The sequence below is a fragment of the Capsicum annuum genome, chromosome 1 (assembly GCF_002878395.1).
Source record: "Capsicum annuum cultivar UCD-10X-F1 chromosome 1, UCD10Xv1.1, whole genome shotgun sequence".
NCBI classification, from domain to species: Eukaryota; Viridiplantae; Streptophyta; class Magnoliopsida; order Solanales; family Solanaceae; genus Capsicum; species Capsicum annuum.
The window spans coordinates 136,736,584-136,764,154 of NC_061111.1; the positions used below are offsets into that span (position 1 = coordinate 136,736,584).

At 34.3% G+C, this 27,571-nt stretch overlaps 1 long non-coding RNA gene across 1 annotated transcript; it reads right to left on the bottom strand.

The window, feature by feature from the left end:
- Window positions 1-1,729: 1,729 nt before the first annotated feature.
- On the bottom strand, window positions 1,730-4,615 carry LOC124896122. The gene is made up of 2 exons (XR_007052595.1): window positions 3,517-4,615; window positions 1,730-3,434 (listed from the first exon to the last, which is right to left on the bottom strand). It is a non-coding gene; the product is annotated as an uncharacterized LOC124896122 (long non-coding RNA).
- Between the last annotated feature and the right edge of the window lie 22,956 nt (window positions 4,616-27,571).

Here is a 27,571-nt window from a genome sequence, read left to right on the forward strand (position 1 = left end):
TACATAACATTATGATACTAAATTAATATATATTTAATCATATTTAACTTTATTTAAATCCGCGCGAAGCGTGGACAAGTATACTAGTTAAAAATGGTGATAACTTTAATCAACTAAGGTCAAAACTTCATTTAAATTGTGATTAAGTTAATTGGGGTGTAAAGTGTAATTTTTAAAAACTTTTTAATTGTTTAAAATATCCTCTAACTCCAAATTTTACAATTTTCCCCCTTTTCTTATCTTTCAATCTTTCTTCTTTTATTTTTCTCTCTGTCTAATTTTTTTTTTCTCCATCTTCTTCTTTTTATTTTTTTTCTCTCTCTAGATTTTCCTCTTCTTCCATCTTTTCTTCTTTTTCTTTCTCTTTTCATTTTATTCTTCTTCCTTTTTTAATTTTCATGGACTATTTAAAAAAAAAAAATTGAAAAGTTTGAAAAGAAAATTTTTTATTTCTTTAATAATGAATGAAGAAATAATACCACAAATTCAGCAACTACGAGAGTTTCTTCAGCAACTACGATAATTGCTGCAACAAGTACTATTAGTTATTGTGTTACAACAATTATCGAAGTTGCTACAGCAACTATCAAAATTGCTGCAGCAACTTCGGTTATTACTGCAGCAACTTCGATACTTACTTAATTTCTGAAAAAAAATCTGGTTGGAGGAGGAGCCCACGAAAAAGTGATATTTATGGTAAAAATGGAGGTGGTGGTGTTGGTAATGACACCGAATAAGAAGATGACATTTGTTGTGGTGTTGATAGCGATGGTGGTGAAGGAGAAAAAAGAAAAATAAGCGATAGTTATGTAGAGGAAGAAAATAATGGTGAATCTGGAAGAGATGACAATGGTAGTGATAATGATAGTGGAGGAAGAGAAGGTGGCGACGGAGGCAACAAAAAGGGTGTGGAGGAGGAGGAGTGGTGGTGATGGTGTAGAAATTTTTGTGTAATTATGTTGGAGGGATCTTTGTGTAAATAATAAAATTTGAGTGTTTTAAAATTAGTGTCATTAACACTAATCTTAAAATTGTCACCTCTACTCAATATTTAAGACTTGTGTCACTCTTTTTTAGTTTTGAAACTTTTTTGTCACCCTTAATTAATTTGCCCACATTAGTTTGCTTTGCTATCTCCTTTCTTTGTACTTCCTATTACATCCATTTTCGAAAAGTAAAAAATATTCCATTACTTCGTGGCGAAAAATAAGAGAAGTCTATTCTTGAAAAATAATTTAGAGTCGCCACTTAATTTTAGAAAAATTAAGAAATCATTTTAAAAGAAAAATTTGAAAGAAAACCTTTTAAAAATAACCACAGTTTAGGTAAGAGGTTAAGTAAATTCAAAAGAAGGCGTTAAGCACTTTCAAAAATCCACAAAGTGTGATTCTCGACAAATTAAACTTATTTGGCTAATTTAAAAAAAAATTCTTAGATTATTTGAAAAAATCTTATTAAAAATCTTGAATTTATTTAAAAAACCTTATTTCAAAATAATAGAGTTTATTTGATACTAATCCATTTAATTTATTCGAAGTGATAAAATGAACTAAATATCAAAAGTTTCAAAATAATTCTAACTTTAATAAATTTATCCAATTTACGCTAAAGAATTAACCCAACTTCTTAAAAACATGAATTTAGAATCGATAATAACTATGAAAGGATATAAGCAGATCCTCAAGTTATTCCTCGAACTAAAGTTTTTCTAAAATAAAAGAATTAAAAATTAAAGATTAAAAATATTAAATAATCAACATAAATGAATAATTTCAATATAATTTGCTTCCCGAGGATTCATCTGGATTAAATTAAATTATAAATAAATAATTAAATTAACTACAAGCAAATGGCCCCTTTCTAGCCCACTTTAAATCTGGACAACCGTTGGACCTATTTTAATGGACCCTTTTTTAGCCCCTTTTCAGATGTATACCAGCTGTATATCAGTTGTATACTTCACATATACTAGACTTCATTGGCAGTTTTTCTGTATACAAACTGTATATCAGCGTATAAAATCGATACTTCACTCCCTTGCCTTCATTTACTACTGTCTATTGCCGTATATCAACTGCTTTTGCCCTATGAAATCTGTACATCCGCCATATATTGTCGCAAAGCTGTCTCGTTTGGGGACTTTTGGCATGGGATCTTGGACTCGATGATGTTGGGCCTCAATGGCCCAGCGGAAATGCAAAGGGGAGATGGAGTCTAATGGACTCGGGTCAATGTCACATGCCACAAAAAGAAGATAAGAATAAGTATCTATTTTAAAGTGAATAATTGGCAAATAAAATAACATGAATCCAAACTAACAAAAATCAACAGCAATGAAATGCATCTCATATCTATTTCTAAGAAAAATTATACATTCAAGAAAATCTTTAATTAACAGAATCAATATGATATTATGTCTAATCTTTGGTCATTTAAATCACTAAGCAAACAAGATCATTTTACATGTTGAAAATAGAAGCGTATTCAAATAAAAGAAGAAGACAACTCCCATGGCAAAGACAGATATCTTGAACTAATTTGAAGAGGCAAAGTCATTCTTTTAAAGCCGAAGATTAATAATTTTGGACGAATTTAATGAACAAAGCCAAACAAAAATGGACCTGTCTTTTATGGCTAAAAGAGGACACAATTTTAGAAGCATTAAACTATCTAGCAAGGAAGTATAAAGCAGGCAACACATCATGAACCGAAGTGATTTAGCAATAATTCGGCGGAAACATTAACTAGAAAATCATGTTGAATTGGGTCATTGAATTACCTTGGAGGTATTCAACAACAAATAATAACCTAAACTAAGCACATACGAGCAATAAAGAGGAAGAAATAAACCACATAGAATACCCATTAGAACAAATCTTGATTAAAACAAATAAAATTGGCAGTCACAAGCAGGAAAAGAGCTCACATACTCTTAAACATGGCATGAACGAAAATAGAACGATTGTTTCTAAAGATGAAGAGCCTTGTAAGACTTCTGAAATTTCAGATTTTAAACCAACACATGAACAGAAAAATGATGTGAATCATACACTTAATTGAGATTTTGCAAACCATATTCATCCAAATCGCCAGCAAATAATCAGAATCAAATACATTTCCAGGCCGATTATGAAACTTCAGTAGTAGTGAAACCAATACGACCTAAATACTACCATAGCAACAAAATCCATGATTCGATGCAATTATTAAGAGTAACAAAGGAAAACTATACCATTTCTATTACACAAAACCTATAGCTTTCAAAGCTTTCTACAGCAAACAATCCCACCAGCAAAAGAAAAACTAAAAATAACTATCATAAATTCGACGAGACATAATCACGCGAGAAAAAAAAGAAACAAGATGAGAAGTTTACCTTTTTAGGGGCAGCAGACCGGGATAAAGAGTCGACAACAACCTTACCAACTTGCTTCCTATTTGAAAACGACAAAGAAAAACGAAACTTGAATCAAAATTCTCACAACTCCAGGTTGGGGACAGAAGTCCGAATCCTACCTGAGTAGAGAATTTTAGCTCTTTTTCCTTCAAAAAAACCCCGTTTGAATAGTAGAGTGGGAAGGGTTTATATAGAACCCAAAAATCCCAACTCTTGACTAATTGTCGATGTGGGATTGGAAAATCCGGAGGCAATTTTGAAATTTTAGGGAGGAATCTTCTTAGGAGATAAGGGTATGAGCTGGAATCTTACAATTTGTACGGATTGAAATTTTGAATTGAAAAGAGGATGAGGGTCGGAGCTGTACGTTGGTGCGGTTTGCGGGTTGCTGGGTTTACCGGGTTCAGGTCAGGTTTTGTATTGAAATTGTTGTTGTTTGGTTTTGCCGTTCTTTAAATTGTTACTGCTTGTTGATATTGTTGTTGTCGAGTTGTTTGTTGCTGTCGTTGTTTGTTGGAGAAGAGGAGTTTAAAAGAGAAAAATAGGCTAGAAGGATAAATGGGTCTCACAAATTTGTTCTTAAAAAAAATTAAGTCCCTTGACTAATTGGATAATTGTGAAATAATTACGTTATTTGTTTGAATAACTTCCCGCAGTTGTTGAACAATTTCTTTCAGTTGTTGAACAACTAGGTGCAGTTGTAGGACAACTGTGCCTAGTTGTTGAACAACTTGCGTAGTTGTTGAACAATTTCGTAAAGTTATCGAACAACTATCAAAGTTATTCTACAATTGGGACAAGTTGTTCGAACGAAAAAACTTAAAAAAAAAACTCAAAAAAAATTTATTCCTACCACCTAATTTAAAAAATTTAGAAGAATCCTACTTAATTGGATAACTTATTTATCCTTTTTAATCCAAAGTCTCAGTTTAAAGAGTGATGTGCCGGGTCACACAGGTTTTGGGCTAGAGCAGATCAAGTGATTTTGGGCCTGGGGTTGGTTGTGATTGGGTTTGTGGGTTAGTTAGTTAGGAGAGTTTTGAGGTTATTTAAAGTAGGGAAAAGGACATGGGTTGTTCATTTTTTTAAAAAAATGGCCAACATTTGTAAAGGTGGATATAAGTTGTCCAGTCGGGTAAACTAATTTCTTTTTTTTAGCCATTTGGCCTAATTGGGCACATGCGTCTCTATACTTAATTGATACACTTTTATACCACATTGATACACTTTTATACTATATTAATACACTTTTTAAAAAAAAAAAAAAATTCTATGTAAGCACATACAATCCCTATATTCAATTGATACTCTTTTATACCATATTAATACACTTTTATAATATATTGATATACTTGCAGTGTCTATATACTCAATTGATACTCTCTTATACTAGATTGATGCATTTTTAAAATGCATGTAAAAATTATATAGAATAGTATAAAATATGTATCTAAATAATAATTATAGTTAAAAATTATATAAAATATGTATAAAAATGCTATAATTATTATATAGAATATGTATATGTATAATATTGTCACAATTATAAATGTTGCGATTAATGAAAGATGAAAAGATTCACACCAATAATTGCTAAAGATGATAGTTGCTCTTAAGTAATCATGAGTTGATCACAATCTTGATCAGAAGTAATTTATTCATTTTCACTTGTCTAATTTAAAAAAATCAAAAAAGTAATTTATCATTTAATAATTAATAGTAAAAGTAATTTATCATTTAATACTTATTTTAATACTTAATAGTAAAAGTAATTAAATCATTTAATATCATTTAATACTTTTACTTAATAGTAAGAGTAATTTATCATTTAATACTTATTTTACTCTTACTATTAAGTACTATTAGTTTGCAGTGCATTTTATAATTTTTTTTTTATTTTTTTAGATATGTGCTATGTCAATTACTGAACAAGTAAAAGATGAAGAAAGGAGTAATAAATAATGTCAATGTTGGAGTTGCTGAAGATTCAATAAATGCTTAACCCTTTACTTTGCAGTTTCTCTGGAGACGATATATTTCTTTTTAGCTGAAAGTACACTGCTTTTATTTTCATGCAAGCAAAATAAAATTTGGAGTGCGCAACCAACTCGTAGAATAGTGAAACAAAAAAAAAACTATAAATAAGGGTGCGACCATCGCTTAATGGCTATTTACTGGATTTTTAAATTTAGGTGCTAGTTTTGTGGAATTATTTTAGTTTTACGTGTTATTTTTGTCCTTTCCCCTTTAAATTATAAATAACATAAACAGCAACCCTTTTGGAAGTAATTATATTCTCTCCCACCTTTTTAATTACTTTACTCTCTCTCCCTATTAATATACATAACATAGCCGACATATACATAACATTCTGTGTATATGTTAGAATTTTTGTAATATGTTTAGGGAGTTGAGGTTTTTTGTAATATTGAAAACATAAGTTGTGTATTTGTGTAATTTTTTATTATTTAAAAGGGAAAGGACAAAAATAACACCTAAAACTAAAATAATTCTACAAAACTAGCACCTAAATTCTTAACCCCGATAAATAGCCACTCGGTGAAACTAATTCTAATCGATGACCATTTGGCGTGTGTGGGGAATGACATTTGTGAGTGGACATCATTAGTCAAAGGTATTTCCTTATTGGTTTCTAGCCAAATATTAAAATAAGAAAGAACAACCTTTTAGGTTACTAATTCTCAAAATCGCAAACACATAGCAATTGCTTATTTTCCCTTTTATTTAAGGTACAAAATAATTTATCAATATTATTTTCTTTTTGCAAAATCAGTAGGTCTATGATTTCAACACAGCAGCATAACTTCTGGGTTTTCTCCATCGAAGTAGAAATACGACAAATAATTTATTTTACATTCACTAATATTATTAAAATAATATACTAATTTTTTTGTTTAGTTTTACTTATTTATACAATAAAATACAATATCATATACTTTTAATATAATACAATTGTTAAAGATATATATTTATATACAATAATGATACAGTTTATATACATATACATATTCTATATAATAATTATAACATTTTTATACACATTCTATATAATTTTTAGTTACAATTATTATTTAGATACATATTTTATACGACTCTATATGGTTTCTACATGCATTCTAAAAATGTATCAATCTAGTATAAGAGAGTATCAATTGAGTATATGGACACTGCAAGTGTATCAACACAGTATAAAAGTGTATTAATGTGGTATAAAGAGAGTATCAATTGGGTATAGGGATTGCATATGCTTGCATAATTTTTTTTTTTTTTTTAAAAAGTGTATCAATTTGTTATAAAAGTGTATCAATTGAGTATACAGACTGAATGTGTCCAATTGGGCCAAATGGCTAAAAAAGGAATTAAATTGGACCGATTGGCCTAAGTTGTCCACTTTTTCAATTATGAGTCATTTTTTTTAAAAGTGGCTAGCCCATGTCCTTTTCCCTATTTAAAAACTAACCTCAATCCAATTAGGATTTAATCATCTTATCTAAAATTTTACCATATTGAGAACAAATTGGCCAATTATATTGCAATTGTGGTCATATTTGATTTTAATTATGATCACATTTAATAAGTAGGCTAAATTTAATTGTAATTCAACATGAATTAATGTCCAATTTAGTTTCGAATTTCTTGGTTTGATAAAATCAAACACATAGTGCTCCAAATAAATTATTTTTTGATAACAAATTATATTTAAATTAAGACTTTGCCCGTTTGAATTAATATTCAAGACGACCCTTGTTAAAATATGATTTTTCATAAAATAATTACTTAATTAATAAAATTCTACGAACTCATATATACAAATACAAGAGTATATAATTGCTACTTAAAATGACAAAATTAACTAGATGGATATTTTTGAAAAGTTTTTATTCGAATAAAATAAATATTATAATTTTATTTTAAATTGAAGAAACTCAAATTAAATTTAATCGTGAAAATAAAAATTAGGTGTAAACACTCACCTGCTCCCACATTCTAAACACTCCCCTGCTCCCACATTCTACTTCTTTCTACAATCAGCCTCAGCATGCCCATATTTTTTACAACATTTGCATAACACCGGTTTCCATCATACAATATTTTTTGTTCAATAAGCACTCATTTTTCAGTCCTGAAGTACACCTTATTAGGTGAAGGTGTATCAACATCCACCTCTATTAGTAATCGAGCAAAGTTCAAACTAATTTGTTTCTCCATATTCCTATCAACCACCAGAGGCTTTCCTATTAGGCTCCATATTTTACTCAAGCCTTTTGGTCCCAGTACACAAAGTCCAATCCAGGTAATTTAACCCTAAATAGGAATAGTATGTAACTCTTCTCTTGTAAACTCTATGTCCTCTGTCCAGGCCTTGACAATGAATGGCTTATTGTCAAAATGAAAAATTCCCTTTGTAGCACTTTATTTTTCCCCTCTAGAGTGAAAAAACCTAATGAACAATATATCATTTTTGAGCATGGATACTTTATTCACACCATGATTTCCCTATTGTCTGTGAATATACCCATTTAGAACGGAAAAAGGGGATGTGCCCCCAACACATAGCAAACCACAACATTCCTCCAGAATTCAATCTCTGAAGTAATATCCTCAAGCTTAATTTCACAAATAGATGATGTGCCTTGCCTATTGGGATGCACAAATCCAACTTGAAACCAGCATTAGAAACCCTAGTAATATTAAAATTTTCCCAAATTGATGGTTTTGCTCTAAACTTCCATCTCAGCTTCAACTTCATCTGCCCAAGATCTCTTTCTATAGCTAGGAGACTAGGTTATTTTCTCTCATTCTTGCATAACAGTCGAAAATTATATCCCATAAGAACTACATCTTTTTGACCAAACAACACTATTCCATTGGAGTTTCCTACAATTGCAACATCAATTTCTAACTGAGAAGGTAGATTATCCATAACAGCTACCTCTGATTCATCTTCCGATTAATTCACATACTTTTCCATGTTCAAGAACCCCTCTATTTTTTGTATCCCCAATTCGTCAATTCCTTCAGTACGAACCATAATTTTTACTAGAGTCGCCGGAATTCCCTTCTTCTTCAGCTGTGCAGTCATCTTCATAGTGTTTTCCTGTGCTTTTATGGCTCTCCGGCTAGGTAATCACGTTCTCCTCCCCATGGTGCGCACATTATGCTAACATGCACCGAGAGAGATAATAACTATTAAAATCAAATACTGAATCTTTCATTGGTTCTTTAAATGGAAAATTCTAAAAAATGAAACAAACTTCCTTTATGTGTGTGGAAAAATTTTTGTTGGGAAAACTTTTTTCTAGAAGTTGTATATCAAAAAGAAATATTGCTTACTGGCTATGGGAATGACTGTTGTAAATGGTTTATGCCTGAAACTTTTTTGTTCTTTCGTGAGTATCAGCGGCGATGAATCCAGCATTTGTAGGTTTTGCGTGCCACATTGTCCAAATAGTAAAAACGGGTCGAGTTTTTAAAAATTTGGTTACGATTCGGATTGTTTATATTTTTTTTACTTTTTATAGACAAATCGATCGAATATGCAATTTTAGTAATGTTCTCCTTTAGATCAGTTCTTTTAATTTTAGGTTACCTTTCGGTCTATTATCATTTTTCTTATTATAGAAAAATCAATCAAATATGCATATTTAGTAATGCTCTCCTTTAGATATTCTGAGATCAATACCTAAACCGTCCAATTTTTCTTTTTGTAGGAATAAGAGGTTTTATTTTCTTAAACTTCGAGAAAGAAAAGTAGTGCTACAAAACAACATCAAACCCTCATCACTAGGGCGACATGTGTTGCCCTGTACCATGGGTACATTTCAAACTTTCTCATTCAGGTGAAAAGTTTAATATAAATTCCCTTTTTAATACACACTTACTATATATACATAGTTTTAACTAAGATGTACGGGTGCGTGGGACGCACCAATAAACAATTGCTGGTTTGAACTGATAGCAGGACCACTTCTTCTTGTATTCTTCACTCTTATTTACCACAGTCTGCTGTTTCACCTACTTCCGTGGCTCCTACTTCCAATAGGAAAATAAGTTATGCTGTGCCTAGTTAGAAACAAACCTTGCAGTGGCTTTTATGTGATTTGTTATCGCAAATACTCTATTAACTCTCTACATTCGGCTATTTTCCTGTCGACTTTCTGTGAAAAATATTAAAATGGATTTTTTTCCATATACTCTATTCCCTCTCTACGTTCGTCTATTTTGCTGTCCACTTTCTGTGAAAAATGTTAAAATGGATTTTTTGGAATCATAAATTTTCTAGTTAAATTTCTAGAATACACTAGTGTAGTATCTAAAATAAATCATTTCTAAGAAAAATCTTGAGTATTCTTAGATAGCTAGAAAGAGAAGTTATCTAGATTATTCTTAGATTGCTAGAAAATAAAGTTCGAGGTTGCTCTAATAGATGTTCTTGTAGATGTATCCAGAATAACATCTAAATCCATCCTACACAAGCATAAATAGGAGTGGCCTTAGTCATTTTTAGAAACCCAAGAAAAACCAATTCATGTCAATTCTAGTTCTTCCATTAAGAAAGTTCTCCTTTCTAATTTCCTCTTCTTTAGTTGAATCTTTCGATCTTAGTAAACGATTTAGGCTAGTTTCTTCTGCTTTGCTACATGATGTAGAGAATAAAAGAAGAAAAGTATAATTGGGGAGTCCATCTGCTAGCTAAATATCATTAACTAAGGTCAGAAAATTTAACTAAGTAGAGGAAGTTAGAAAAGAGAAGAAAAATTTTGTAAAAGCAACTTGGTTACACAAAAAGACTACTTGAATTAGATTTACTATGAGTTTGTTACAAATGTACAATATCATCCCTATATATACTTTTCCAAGAATGGCTTCTAGAAATTCTTCTAGATAATTCTATGAGAAAATTTTAGTAAATTTTATCTTCTAGCACTACTCTAGAATATCCAGATGATTCTGAAAGATGCATGTCCAAGATATTACACTAGACAACTCTCAAAACTTTACTAGAAAAACTATGATTTCAAAAAATCTACTTCAATATTTTTTACACTCCCCCTTAATGTGATTTTTTGGAAGCTACCTCAAACTTGTTGCAATAGAACTCAAATGAAGCTTTGAAGCATGCTTTGCTAAAGATATCAATAGTTTTTGTTAACTTTCATTGCTTTTTCAAAAAATGAAGATTTCTTCTCAATGATTTGCCCTGCAAATAAGCAAGTATATGTATTGAAATAGTTTCCATCTTTACAACGATTTGGCTTGACAATAGTCCTCATTGGCCTTTGCCAAACACATAAATTATCTTTTTGTTGAGCTTCGTGCTTTTCAATTTTCAGGCCTCTCTTTCTCTTAGCTCCTCAAAAATTATATAATCCATAAATACATTGGTGATGGAAATGTTTGAAACTCCACACTTCAAGATTTTAGAACCCGTTCCTTCTAACGCAACCCCATAAGATAGGAAAATTTCATTAGGATGAGTCTCCTTTTTTGAGTTGGTGAATATTTGATCATCAATTATCTGTGAAGCCGCAGAATCATGATAGGATCCACCACAAGATTCCCTTTCCAACTCCTCAATAAATTGTTTGGCAGCTTAAGAGATTTTGAAAGTTATGCCATCTGTCTCTCCACTTGAAATTTTGCCTTCAAAGCTTGCTTCTTCATCTATTTGATCTTCATCTTCTCCATTTGCTTCTAATATTTGGTCTAAGGTAGTGATTGACCTTGATATGGAAGGTGATTGATCAGCGACTTCAACTTCTACTACCTCTTCCTTAATTCTTTCTCCGAAAAGGTCATCACTGGCATACATCCATGTATAGAATAGTAGAAGAAAAGTATAATTGGGAAAAATTTTTGCTAGCGCAAGATCGTTTACTAATATCAAGATATTTAAGTAAAGAAAATGAAGCTATAAAGGAGAACTTTCTTAATGGAGGAACTAGAACTGACCTGAATTGGTTTTTCTTGGGTTACTTACAAATGACCAAGGTCATTTCTATTTATACAGGTGTAGGATGGTTTTAGATGCTATTCTTGATACGTCTACAAGAAAATATATAAGAGCAATCTAGATAACTTTATCTTCTAGTTCTCCAAAACTAATCTAGACAACTTTACTTTCTGGCTATCTAAGAATACTCTAAATTATCCTTAAAGATATCCTAGATACTATACTGGACTGTTCTAGAAACTTAAGTAGAAAATCTATGATTTAAAAAAATCTACTTTAGTATTTTTCATAGAAAGTGGAAATGATAGAGAGTGAAAAGAGAGTTTACAATAACAAATCACATAAAACCAATTGCTGGGTAAGTTTCTAACTACGTAAAATATATCTTGTTGTCTTTTTGGAAATAGGAGCAACGCCAGTGCAAAAATAAACAAAGCAAAAGTATGAAATTTTCCTTCTTATTAGTTGATGAATTCTTTGTGCAAAATACCCCTATTTATTACCAACCTAATACAATAACCCTACATGATAATGTCATGACTCAAGACTACCCCCTATTCGTAATGCGGCGCTTAGAACTGCAAGTGATCCCAAGCTAACCCATGTACTGGCATGATACTTGCTCAACTGATTTAATATATATGAACACTAAATAATTGAGTGGAAGCATAATCAACATGAGATAAGCTGTTTCAATACATAATTGTTTAAAGTTTACAACACAGAAATCTGAGAGAGAGAAAATTAAATTTCAAATACGGACTCTAACTGACCATCTATGAAGCCTCTACTATACTGACTATAGGTAGTTATGACATGACCTCTAAACTATCCCTAATCAATAGATAAGAATAATGAAAATAAAATACAGGAACTGGAACTGACATGAGTCCCCAAAATAAGAGAACTCATCACCTGCTGGGTGAATGCTGAGAACTGTCTGACCCTGGTATGTGGGCTACATCTGGTACCTATATTATGAAGGAATATATCCACAAATGCATATATATGTGGTAAGTACTTTGGAATGTACTGAGTATATGAGACATGCACTAAATCATGGGAATACTTAATTTATGCTTTAAAACTGAGGACATAAGCTATTTGCTGAAATATGCATTTAAATCATGGTTGAATGTGAAAGGTGCAAGACTTAGTAAAATTTCTAAATTATGATCTGAAAGCATTTCCGTAAACTGGGAAGCAGTAGAGACCGAAATACCTTATGTAAATCTCAAGTTAAAGCTCTATAGGTTGTAAAATTGTACTAAGGATCATGTATGAATACTGAGCAAGAATGCATGAATGTAAAATGAATGCAAGACCAAGTAAAACATGTGCTGAAATAATCCGTAAAACTGAATAACTGATAAACTGTACACTTGGTCATACAAAACTGAGCTGATGTGGTTTGAATACTGAACAGAGACTGTGGGAGCTAACATTTAACCGACATGATCCAATTTGAGCTAATCGGGGTCCAACCTGTAACCCTAGTTGGAAAGGTATTAATACCTTGCAACGGGTACTGACACTGACGTTGTGGATCCACAAAGCTGATGTCCCAAAAGATGGGGTGTCACCCTAAACTGGCAGGTGCCCCCAGGAGATTATTAGCCCTAGATGGTTGGAAGACTCACATAACCTATGCTGGTTACATAGTTCTGGAACTTAAGGACTGCTACTAAAGGTCTCACCCTATGCTGGCAGGAAAGCCTTCATCACTAAATTCGCTCGGTGCTAAGTTTTACTCCCAACTGAATAGACATAGAATCATAAACTAGTACATGCACTGACAACTGATTTGCTCAAATATGATATTGTGAAAATAACAATGCATCTATAGTCTGAATATAGTGATACAAACATGGTCTAAATAACTTGTAACTTGAAAATCTGACATGCATAAACATATAGGTATCAGGTGTTCATAACCTGCCAGCACTGAAAATACAGTTAAATACGATTATTTTTGAAGTAATGACATGATAGGAAATTTCATGACCAAAACTCAAAACCCAACAATTTCATCAACAAAACAAGTTATCATGACTAGGGTACGGAAGAATACTTAAAATTATGAGGAAACACTTGTTCATGGTTGAATTCAAGAATTACATGTAGGAATCATGGAATTTACACTTTTCATGGAACCCTAATTTATGGAATTTATAAAATTCATGAATAAAAAACGTAATTTTGGACATGAGGATGAAAAGAGATCCACATTGAATACCCACATACATGACTTTCATGACTTCTTGAAAAGGGGAACATGGATTTGGAGCCTTGGGAGGTGAATTCTAAGAAGAAATCCTTACTTGGTTTTCTTGAGAATTTGGGAGGAGATGAATCATGTATTTGATGTATTTGGAGTTATGGAATAATAAAATCACATTTATACCAGTCATAGGACAGTTTAGGATGTAAATAACTTGTTTACCCTCGAAAAATTGAAGAGAAATGTGGGTTTTAGCATTTCTGAATAAGGTCCGTGCCACGCTGAAAATTATAGAGCAGAAGTTCCGTGCCACACTAAAATTTTGCACCCTCACTAGTTTCTTGATAACGCCTAAGATACACCTTCACCCCGAAGGTTATGCTATCGCTGTCAAATATAGTAACCCAATAAAGGTTGGAGTTGAATCCCAAGGGAATACGTGGAGTTGTGGCGCTCAGCTGGTGTAATTAACGGGCAAAACTAAAAAAGTAAATGTGGGGTTTTAAGTAGCAATATCGAACTAGTGGTGAATATCAACTTTGATTGTAATCAGTTGTAGGTGAACACTTGGATTTTGTTCCCCCTGGCTTCTCAATTTCCTAGGCTTACCATGCTTTATTGAACCATCCCAATACCTTGCATGCAGAATGAATAAGTTATGTATCATCAACAGTCTTTTGGACGAGCTGACAGATTTCACCCTTTACCTTTTAAGTCTCAGGATGTCACCTTACTAACCCTTATCTCGATCTCAGTTAATTATTACCGTTTGAGTCTCTAGTTATTAGTTGAAAGTTAACCATTTTACTTAGATAATACCTAGTAAATGGATCGACAATAACCATCAAGCTACTATTGTAATTATCATTTCCTAGTCATTAATCCTCTTTTGGAGTAAGTAGCAATAATCTAGGTGGGATCTGAACGTTTGCAACCGCTAAGATAACTATTAAAGTGAAGATAATACAATGCATGCATAGGTATCAGTTCAGAACAACAATAGCATTTTCCCTACTTCATCAATTCGCCAGGGTTTACATAACCCTAGTTAAGGATTTTTAGCCGCTCATGCTTGTGAAGTAATCAACAACATTCATGATTCAAAGCATAAGATTGAATCATAATAATCACAAGTAAAAACCCAAAACTGTAATTGAATTAATGAACCGAAATCAATACAAGATAGTTCCATGACCAAAATTAAATCTCGGAGTCAAAATATGTTTGTAAGTATTAAGATGAGTAACTTGGGGTATTTATAGTACATTGAAACCCTAAAATCAAAGCCCGAACAAAATAAGAGAAAAAAGAGTCCGTGGCCACTTCTAGTATCCACATGCATCCTAAGGCTGGGTGCATGTGGCCACTGCATGTGCTCAAACCAAAAAATCCTGCAGCTCTACTCTCAGGATTTTGGACTTTTGACACATGCTTTGCCTACATGTGGTCCACATGTGCTACATACGGTCCGCATGTTGACATAGGTAGGTGCCGATAGTCTTTTTTCATCTCTTCTTTAATTCTGACACATGCTTTGATCACGAACAATTTGGAAAGTATCACGAACATCCATAATTGATCACATAAGTATCCAAAAACACCTTTTCATTTTTTTTCACGAACTTAGCATCCAAAACCTAGTTTCCTGCAAAACATACCCAAAACGCATCATATCTAAAAAAATAACCCAAGAAACTTGCTTATTTTCATAGTTTTAAGTGTCGAAAGTTCTATATTTCTATAGCACATCAACACCCTCAACTTAGAATATTTGTATGTCCTCAGGAAACAAAACACAACAAAATAAAATAAAATAAGACACGACACTTAACTAGGAGAGTCTAAGCTATTCAAGGCAGTCTATTAACACTTTTAAGCTCAAATCACAACACCCCTCCTATCTTAATTTTTCAAAAACAACTGTGTATAACTATGAAGCACAACAATGTTACATAATGGGATCAAGGTATGGCATTACATTAGTAATAGACAACCATGCATATGTACAAATTAACTTACCCAAACGCGTAAGCAGCTAGCAATATGACTCATGTGCCCTCACAATAAAGATGTCCCACTCACTCACATGAAATAATGTATGTCAATGCAGGGACATTAAAGAGACACTCACACTCAGAAGTGTAGTTCCAACCAATGTGCATCAAATACCATAAGTTTGCCTTTATTTTCTTTACCTTAGCATTCAAATAGTTAAGTTAGGATCACTATAGGTGTTTTCTCGGTTTGTAATGTAGGCTTGGGGTTTGGTATCGTACATATGGACATATCAAGTGACTAAGTCTCCTTGGCACTACACTAAGCTTGGGGTCTCACTTACTAGCCAATTTATTTTTATTCCACCCTTATTTCTCCATTTTTATTTTTTATTGCTCTTTTAGTTTGGGGGTGGTCTTTTATTCTTTCTTTTTCACCTTTTTAACATTCTTTCCTTTCTTTTATTTTTTTATTTTTCTTTCACACCCAACCCTACTAAATTTTTCTCTTATTTTACCCTTCTACATACCCATTTTACACTAAGCACCCCTATGATAGCCACCCTCAACTTAGGCATTTTGCTAGAGTTGAGGAGCATAATGTCCAAGGAGGACTAAGGCCAAAACAGATTCATTGTAATACAAATGGAAAGGTGAAAGGTGCAATAATATGAATAGGCTATTAGGCTCAAAATAGGGATCAAGAGATACTTCACACATGGAAGGTCATTTAGGCTAAAAGTGGACTCATATTAAAAATGACCTATGATCCTTTCCTAACCAACTATCCTATAACCTAGGCAAGACTAATTGGGCATGTTCTAAATTCAACACACAAAGGGAACTAAGTAGCATCTCACACACACGACACAAAGTCAATATTACAAGCTACTACTTATCCAGTTCATGCAACTGTTAGCAAGTGGTTATCATGTCCCTAATCCTAATGCAATAATAAAATCCACAATGTTTACATATATAGACAATCACACAGCTCTAAAACATAATTTTTAGAGGGGTATCATTTTTCTCAAAAATCAATCAAAAACATGAAAACTGCCCTAAATACTTAAAAATATCCTAGAACTGCCCTAAATACAACACAAATTTTAACCTAGACATATCGGTCTATAACTATACCGCAACCGATAGAAAAAGAAGCATGATAACAAAAATTGGTGACGGATATTGTATACCCCACGCCCAACTAAAAACTGCACACTATCCCTAATGCATAAAAATAATATAAACAAAGGGAATGGGGAAATACCCGAGATGCACTAAGCGTCCATGTCATGAGTATCCCCAGATGGGGGCATATCCACTGACTCAGGCCATGGTGGTGGCGGTGCGCTACGATAGGATGTACCCACAACTAGCTCGACACACCTCTTCCTATCATAAAATGCATTCTCTGTCAAATCATAGATGGCCCTTTTCAGGGCTTGCTCATATGGCCTGTCTGGATTTTGTAGGTTCCCCTTTCAGCCTCTCTTGGTCCCAACTATAGGGACCACTACATCATTCTCCGCAAATAAATCAAAGTTTCTGGGACCACACAGAGGTAATGTATAAAAGACTGTAGGGATGTATGATATATGGCTCTCAGTGAGAGAACGTACCTCTGATCTAGGTAGGTCCACCTCCTCCCTAATGTCTCCTAGATCCTACATCTCAATTCTGCTGAATTGGACCGATACTTGACCCTCAAAAACATCTATCCATAAGTGCAACTCAGCTCAGAGCTCTAATATTGCATCCCCATGTGCAGACTATAGTCTAGCCTCTGCCGTCTCTAGTGTAGTCCAGACTCATGGCTGGATCTGCTCATATATTTTTGCCACATCGGTCTTAATAATTGGTAGCTGAGTGGCTGTCATCTCTATCCTCTCTTAACACCTGGTATATCTTGCATATTAACCTCTGCAACAACATCCTCATCAATAACGTCTATCACAGACACCACTCATATATCACCAGGCTACTGCACTGTCATACACACATAAAAAATTACTTGGTTATCATTTAGTTTGAAGGTGATCTCCCCCATGTCTAGATCAATCAACACCCTACCAGTGGATAAGAAGTGTCTACTCAATATAATAGGGGCTTGAAAATTCACCTCACAATCAAGAACTATGAAATGAGTGGGGAACATAAATGATGCCACCCGTAGGTTTCTTCATAGATGAGTTAGCCATCAATAGTTTTATAGATGTAGGCTTAAGTTCCCCCTTCCTCAACAACTTTTACACACCCAATGGCATAATTTTTACTCCTGATTCCAAGTTACATAAAGCCTGTTTTACACTGAAAGGACCAGCCGAACATGGAATGGTAACTGCTCTGAGGTCCTTCTTTTTTTCTACTAATGATAAGGAAGGGGTCACACTATAAGGGTGCATATGATCATTGGGATCGAACCAATCCTCACAACTATCAAACTCAAAATCATCACCACCCTATGTTAACTTCTCAAACTCTGCCTCAAGTGTCTCATCGCTTTTAGTGTTATCAATCTTTAACTCCTCAATAGAAGGTACTGAGGGATCATCAGCAGTGGTGCCACAATTAGTGGTGATAGCTATACAGCGACTGATGTTTGAAGGATTCTGCATTGTGTTACTCGGGAGGGTACCCGCCTGATTTTGATGTAGAGTGATAGATATCTGCCAAAGTTGATTCTCTAAGTGCTTGATAGCCATTGCATGAGACTCAACCTTCTAGGTCAAACCTGAAATATCAGCCTTGATCTCCTTAAGGCTAGCCTCCTGACTTTCTTGACCCTTGACCATCTTGGTCAAAATTTCTTCCATTCTAGATTCCGTATCTCGTCTACCAGGCAGAATATACCTGTCTCCTTTCTCTTTGTAATCATCTCTCCATCTTCAGTCACTATCTCTGTCTTTACTATGGTCTCTATATTTATTATTATAGAAGTTTTGACCTTAGTTTTCTATATCTTGGGCTCAAAAGCCTACCAACTGATGATTTGAATACCTAGACTCCTCTTCTAATTTAGACTTATACACTCTGGAATCTATACCTTATACTCCTATTGCATTCACTTTCTCAAAATTCACAATCGCGAACTGCTTTGCTAGCAACCCAAAATCAGTCCCCAATAGCATAATCTCTTGTGCTACAAAATCATCATCTACTCTCTGATCACCAAAAACTCTAATGGCATAAGTGTACGAACCTCTATTTGCTTCTCGAGTTTTCCACCCCCGATTAGTGAGAGAGATCTAGTCTAGAATATCAAAAGCTACCTCCCAACATAATCTTATAACAAATTCTTCATAGATAGTGTCTACCATGGTTATGAAACTGATGGTCAGGACACTATGGAATAACTCTAATAAGCTTAGCCACGATATTCGATAGTTGGGCACCATGCGAATCTTCTTCTTAAACCTGAACCATGCCTCATACATAGATTCTGATTGCTACTACTTGTAATTATAAATCTCGTCCTTAAGCTACAACATCCTGGATGGAGGAAAAAACCTATTCAAGAATTGCCTGCATAACTCATTCCATGTAGTGATAGATCCTCTAATAAGTTACCCCAACTATAAAGATGCTTCTCCTATAAGCAAGAAAGGGAACAACCTCAACCTGAGGGCCTTTTAATTCACCCCTATATTTGTAAAAAAGTGCAAATTCTGGTAAAGTTGTCTAGATGCATGGTTGTGTCATCTTTTTGCAACCCCGCAATCATACCCTTTAAATGTAAAAGCTGGATCATAGCACTGGTTATGTTAAACTTAACATTTGTGGTCAAAACAGAAGGAATGATAGCTCCGATCTTTGCTGGCTCAACGTGTCCCAAATCTACTTTATCATCCTTGTATGGATGCACATATTGATATGCTGGGATTACTTGAGGACGCCCTCCTCTAACTCTATTCTGATTTCCACTGAGTGCTACTCGTCGGTCTACTTTTTGTCTTTGCTCAGCTAGCTCTGCCTCGCTAGGTATCTGCTGAGCTTCTTCTACTACCCTTCCATCATTAGTGGCTTATGGTAAAAGCACCCTTATCTACTGGTCAATAATATCTTGTACTTCTTTGGGAGGATGGGGAGGCACAAAAAATTCCAAAGATTCAATCGTACAAGGAATAGTGAACGTTCCTGGGTCTGCCTTCTTCTGCACCAAGGACTTTGTAGAAATAGCACTAAAATGATGGATATTATCCACTGGTTCATAGCACACTGCTCTTTTCTTTGTCATAAGATCCTTCATAAATTTAGCATATTCTGGCATTTGCTCAAGTGCCTCTACCAAAGGCACACTGACTGTCAACTGCTTCAATATTGCCATGAATTTACTAAACTTTATGTCATCGGCTTTCTACTTCAATCTTCGAGGAAAGGGAGGTGGTGGTTTTGCGAGAGTGTTCAGCACTACTTTCTTTTCCTTATCTTTCCCTTTTTCTAACTCATCACTCTGTTGATGATTAAATGGGATATCAATGCCATCCAGTTTTTCAGACTCCACTGGATTACTTTCCTCAGTCTTATAATCTTTTCCAACCATATCTTACCACTCCGAGTGGTAATTTCCATATAAGTACCATCATTACGAGGATTTTGAATTGTTTCACTAGGTAATGTTCTGCTCTTCCTCTGATTCAATACTGCTGAAAGTTGGCTCATCTGTTGCTCCAACTGTTTGATTGAAGTTTAGTGCGAGTTTACCAATTGAATCAATAACGAAAAGTCACTTTTCATTATTGTCACACATACATTGGTGGCCTCCACTCCTTTTAGGAACCTCTTCATCATGTCCTTCATGGACATTTTGCCTGAGCTAGTAGCAGCATTGTCTCGATTGCCAGGAGGCACATAAAGTCCACTCCTGTCATTCTTATTCTTCCAAGTCCCTTGGTCATGATCTCCATAACTCGATTTATCCTGATAAGTTCGACCTTGATTCCCCTGTCTACTGCCTTGGAAACCCTCTTGGTTATTGAGATAGTTATCTTCCTCTTCTGCATCAGAATCAACCCGTCCTTGGGACCTGACAGCTTTCACTTTCTCCGTGTTTATAGATAATAAATGCTTGGTCAATAAGTCCATCTGCGTCTTCAAGTGCGCCATATCTTGATCACACTCCTCCTTTCTACATTTTTCTACAGTCATGCCAATAGAAATAATAGGGCTCGCTACCACAGAATCCCTGGTATGCCAAGCTCTACTTTGTTTTGTTATCCGATCAAGCATCTCTGAAGCCTCTTGAAAAGTGAGATCCACAAATGATCCCCCTGCAACATTATCAACAATTGGCTTCGTAATAAAGTTGAAACCCCGATAAAAAGTCTTCATCAAATGAATATTCGTCATATTGTAGTTCGGGCACTACATCAGCTTCTTTTTGAACCACTCCCATGTCTCGTGAAGGGCTTCAATTGGGAGCTGCCTAAAGTTACTGATCTCATCCCTCAGCGGTACCCTTCTGGAAGGTGGAAAGAACCTTTCTAGGAAAGCCTCTTTCAACTGCTTCCAGTTGGTTATAGAATCGGGTGTTAGCTCATTTAACCACAATGTTGCCTCCCCAGACAGAGACAATGGAAATAAGCGTAGGCGGATGACATTCTGTCCTACTCCTAGGTTATCAAAAGATTTAGAAATAGTGACAAAATTCACTAAATGCATATTGGGATCATCACCCGGGAGTTCACCGAACAACCCCTTAACATGGAGGAGTTGAATCATCGTGCCTATAATATGGAACTTAGCTTCGGGTACCAAAGGTGGGGGAATAATAGCTCCAGTTGCACCTACTCCATCCATTCCATCCTCATCATCATTAAGATCATACTGCACATGTTAACGATCCTACCTCGCTCTGAATAGGCGATTTTGCTTACATTTCTATCAACCGGTGCCACTATATCTTCTGCACGCCTACGATTTCCCAGACCTAATAGATCATCATCTCCCAGGTCTTTTTCATTTGGATTTGGTACTTGACCTGGGTTATCTATATTCTGTTGATTTAGCTAAGCCCTAGCTAAGGCGGCTAGTCTTCCTACTTCTTGTGTGTCTGCCATTCTACCGATCAACCGAGGTTCCGAATGTACGGGTAATAACAGTTCACCTGAACTCTGTGTACTTGGCATACATACTAACTACCCTACAGAGAACAAAAAAACAAATAAAAGTAAAACTAGGAAACTTATTACAAGTCAATTATCACGGATATACTCAATTTACAACTTTATTCCCCGACAACAGCACCAAAATTTAATACTCCCAAATTACACCTCTCTTACGAGAGAATAAACGATCGTTGTCAAATATATAACCCAACTAGGTTGGGGTCGAATCCTACAGGGAATAAGGTTTCGATTAAGTCTATTTGTGATTAAAATGGTTGATAGATAATGGTTTCCTTTAATTGGGGGTTTTATCAGTGAAATGATGATTAAAGTTTTGACTTGCTTCAGAACTCAAATATAAAATTTCAATGGTTCAAATCAATGATAGAGAGAAACTAGGGTTGTGATCACTATGATTATTAGCCCCTCATTGAATGATAGTTGTAGTACTGGATTCTCATGACTTATGGAAAACACTAAATTATCAGTTTTGACAGTCCATCTAAGTGTTTCTCAACCTACCTAGATGTTGAACTCCCTAATTCTCTTGAACTTAGGAAAACATTCTATTCATACTAATTTTATCTCAAGTTGATCAATCTTGTTACAACATTAATCATTAGATGAGAACTTAACCTTTCGAAATCCTCGTTGATAATTCGATGCCTTTAGTTTATTTCTCAGTTCAAGCAAATCCACATAAGGTGAGATCTATTTTTTGTAACCAATAGATAACTATCATTACAAAGGAATTATTAAGATGTCCCCACAATCACTCAAACCCTAACCAACTATTAAATCCACGGAGGAATAATCATAGATCCCACAACCCCAGTTATGGGTTTTAGTTCCACATGATATAGAAAGAGATAACAACAATTGTATTCATCATTCAAAGCAATTAAACTTACAAAAGATGAAGTCTGAAGTTGATTCTCTTCCCAGTTCAAGAAAAAATTCCTAAAACCCAATCACAGAGTTGAAAATTGAATTCTAAGTTAAGAGGCCCAAAAAGAGATGACTTTTCCTTTGGAATAAGTTGCAGGTGTTGAATGAAACCCTAAAAGCTGCTATTTTATATCTGTAACTTAAAGGAACTTCGAAACTAAAAATTTAGATTTTTGCTCCTTTAGCTAAAGACATTTGTGACGACTTATCATAAATTTGACGATATGTGTGATGAATTATCAGGAATCTGACGACTCATCAGAAACTATCATCAACTCCTCTTCAAATTCTATGTTTGCTGCCTTTCGCTGATGACAAGTCCTGAAGGCTTATTAGGTAGTTGACGACTTATCAAAAAATATCGTCAACTCCTCTTCAAATTCCATGTTTGCTGCCTTCGGCTGACGACAGGTCCTGATGGCTTATTAGGAAGTTGGTGACTTATCAGAAAATGTCGTCAGAAATGCTTCACCTTTCTTGTTCTTTGCCTATGTGTGACGATATGTCCTAATAGCTTATAATAGATCTGATAGCTTATTAGACCAAGTCGTCGGATGAAATCTTCAGAACTTAATTTCTTACATCTTTTACCAAAAATCATCCTTCTCAATGTAGCTTTTCTATATTTTATGCATCTTCACTTTCCTACAAAATCACATGAAATACCATAAAAAACAATGATAGTTACTTAAGAACTTACAATTATTCCAAGTTAAAAGTCTTAAATGTGCTAGCAGAAGGCCAGCACATCAAGGCACATCATCACAAACCCCTTCAGGAATATCATCTCTTTTCTGTTCCGTTATCCTACTAAGTGTTTGTAGGATCCTCTCTGGATTCAGGTTCAATGGGATTACGGGATTGCCTCTATTTCGTGTGCTAAGCATACACCAACGTATACCCAACTAAGAACAAAAACAAAAAGAAAACCCCATAAACTGCAACAAATTCAATTCACAAATCAACACTATAGTCCCAGTCAATGGCACCAAAATTTGATAACGCTTTAGCTACACCTTCACTCTAAAGGTTATGCGGCTGTTGTCAAATATAGTAAACCAACAAAAGTTTGGGTCGAATCCTAAGGGAATATATGGAATTATGGCTGCCAGCTGGGGTAATCTACGGGCAGAATTGGAAAAGTAAATAGGGGATTTTGAGTAGTAATATCAAACTAGTGGCGAATATCAACTTCGGTTGTAATCAGTGGTATGTGAACAGTAGGACTGTGTTACCCCTGGCTTCTCAACTCTGTAGGCTTATCGTGCTTTATTGAACCAACCTGATACTTACATGTAAAATCGATAAGTTATGTACCATCAACAATCTTTTGGATTAGCTGATAAATTTCATCCTTTACCTTTTGAGTCTCAGGATGTCGCCTTACTAACCCTTAACTTGATCCTCGTTAACTATTACTTTTTGAGTCTCTAGTTATTAGGTGAAAGCTAACCATCTTACTTAGATAATACCTAGTAGAATGGATCAACAACTAACCATCAAATTACTATTGTCATTATCTTTTCCTAGTCACTTCTCCTCTTTTGGAGTAAGTAGCAATGATCTAGGCGGGATCCTAACATTTGCAACCACTAAGATAACTGTTAAAGTGAAGATAATATAATTCAAGCATGGTATCGGTTCAGAACAACAATAACACTTCCCCTACTTTGTCTATCCGCCAGGGTTTACATAACCCTAGCTAAGGGGTTTTAGCCGCTCATACTTGTGAAGTAATCAAAAACATTCATGATTGTAAGCATGAGATAAAATCACAATAATCACAAGTAAGAGCCCAAAACTGTAACTAAATTAATGAACCAAAATCAACATAAGAGAATTCTAAGACTAAAATTGAATCTCGAAATCAAAATATGTTTGTATGTATCAAGAGTGCATAACTTATACTAAAAAACACATAAGGGGTATTTATAGTACATGAGGAAACCCTAAAATCAAAGCCCAAATGAAATACGAGAAAAAAAGGTCGGTGGCCACATGTGGTGTTCACATGCGGCCTGGCCTTAGGCGCATGTGGTACATTTGGCTTAAAGCTGGGCATATGTGGACTCCACATGTGCTCAGACCGGTGGCGGACCCAGGATTTAAGGATATTGGGTTCTTAAAAAATTTAAAAACTGAAAAGGTTTGAACCTAGGGCATCCTTTCTAGAGGAGAACCTTAAAGTCAACCTAAATACCAGTTCACCCAATCAACTGTTTTTTAGTGGGTGCTTTTATTTATTATATATCTATTTTAGTATATTTTTATGTAATCTTACCTATTCTGCGTCGAGTTGAGTAGGTGATGGAGCACCCCACAAATGAATGTAGGTCTGCCCCTGGCTCAGACCAAAAAATCCTGCCGCTCTGCTCTCAGTATTTTGGATCTCTGTCATATGCTTTGCCTACATGCAGTCTGCATATTGACATAGGTAGGTGCCAAAAGTATTTTTTCAGCTCTTCTTAAATTCCAATACATGCTTTGGTCACGAACAATCCAGAAAGAGTCACGAACACCCATAATTGATCACATAAGTTGCAAAAAATACGTTTTATCATCTATTTCACAAAATTAGCATCCAAAACCTAGTTTCCTACAAAACATACCCAAGACACATCATATCTAATAAAACAACCTAAGAAACTTGCATATTTTCATAATTTTAAGTGTCCAAAGTGTTATATTTCTATAGAACATTATTCCTCACAAGAATGCTCATAACTTTTTGCTCGGGTATCAGATTAAGACAAAATCGGATGCTTTTGAAAGAGGATACATTTATATATAATTTGGTGGGTCTTGAGATAAAAAAATTTCCTATATTTTAAAAGTTATGCACGTTCAAAGTTGACGCTTGTAGGATTAAATACCAAAATTTTGGTTGAATCAAAAGTTCTTAACTCCACTTTACTTTAAGTGTTTACTATTAACATTCTTCACCTCGAAAATACTTTACACACTAGTTAAATGATCATGACACATATATTCATATACAAATCATTGGATTAGATTTTATACACATAGGAACGACGGTTTGAACTCTAGCCCAAAAATGTAGGGTGTTATAAATAAAAGGGAAGAGAATATTGTGTACATCTAAAAAAGGAAAAAATATCTATTATGTACCTAAAATATATTCACAATAAATTCCAAAAATAAAAAAATGTTGAATCCCAACAAGGAAAAATATTGATCTTAACACCCCTCTTAAGTTGGAGGTATGGAAGAGACACCCAACTTGCCAAGATATTGATGATGCAAAGGCCCGGTGAACGACTTAGTGAATATATCCGAAAGATAAGAAGAATATCTCACATACGATATTGAGAACAATCAGCAAGGTACTACTGACGGACAAAGAGACTGTCAATTTCAACATGCTTCGTCTGTTCATGAAAAACTGATTTTTGCGATATGAATGACGGCAAGGTTGTCTGAATAAAGAGGTGGTAAAAGAATTAAGATGTTGAGATCTTTGAAAAGGTAAACCAAAAAAGTAAGCTTAACTACAACCCTCCTCATAGAGTGATACTCAGCTTTGGCTGAGATAAGAGAGATGTATGTTTGTTTCTTTGATTTTCATGAAATAGGAGAGGAACCAAGGGAAATACATCACCCACTTACTGATTTTCATGAATCTGGACATGTACCCCAGCCGGAGTCACAAAATTCCATCAATTCAAAAGAAGTATAAGTAGACATAAATATACCAAGACCTAAATTAGTGAGCAGATAGCAAAGCACTAGCAATACAACTTTAAAATAAGGTTCACATGGATCCTTCATAAAGTGACTCAAATGTTGCATTGTGAATTACAAATTAGTCCTTGTATGTGTTAAATAATTGATTTTACCCAATAAATGCTTGTATAAAGTAGGATCTTACATAGGAATCCCTTGATTAGCCTATAGTTTGATGTTATGATCTAAAGGTGAAGAAACGGGAGATAAATAAAGAGCATTAAATTCTCTCAATATATCTAATGTAAATTTCCTTTATGAAATAAGCATCCCTATAGATTCTCGAACAACCTCTATGCCAAGAAAAAATACAAAGGACCAAGATCCTTGATTTTGAACTCTTTGTCTAAAAACAACTTTGAAGCTTGTAGTTCACTTTCATTATTTTCTGTCAAAAATATGACATCTATATACACTGATACAATAGATTAAATCACCAAAATTATTAAAAAAGAGAGAATAATCATTGAAGGATTGTCTGAAACCCTTAAAACTAAAAGAGGAAGAAAGCTTAGCATACCATTGTCTAGATGCTTGTTTAATCCCATAAACAGATTTCTTCAGCAAACAAACATGATTTGGAGATGGTAGTGTAACACCAGGTGGAAATTTCATATAAAATTCTTCATGAAAATCACCATAAAAAAGCATTATTAATATCTAACTGAAAAACTCCCCAATTATTCTTCAATACAATGTCTAAAATACATCTAATAGCAGTCATCTTGATCTAAATACATCTAATAGCAGTCATCTTGACTACTGGAGAGAAAGTTTCATTATAATCTATACCTTCTCTCTGCACATCACCTCTAATGACCAATCGAGCCTTTTGTCTTTTAATTCTTGCATCAGAGTTCTATTTGACTTTATAGACTCATTTAGAAGGAAGTGGTTTGTTTCCAACAAGAAGAATAATAATATCCCATGTGTTGTTTAACTGTAAAACTGGAAGTTCTTTATCCATGACTTCTTGCCAACCTGGATGATGTGATGCTTGAATATAATTAAAAGGTTCTTGTATACTAGTAATGGAGTTGATCATGACTTGATTATTAGAAGATAAAGCATTATAAGACAAGTAATTAAGAGTAACGAGACTGAGAAAAAAGGTAGCAGTCATTTCTGTAAGGTGAAGAACATTACAAATATATTCTTCCAATGGCACATCATTGGAACTTGATG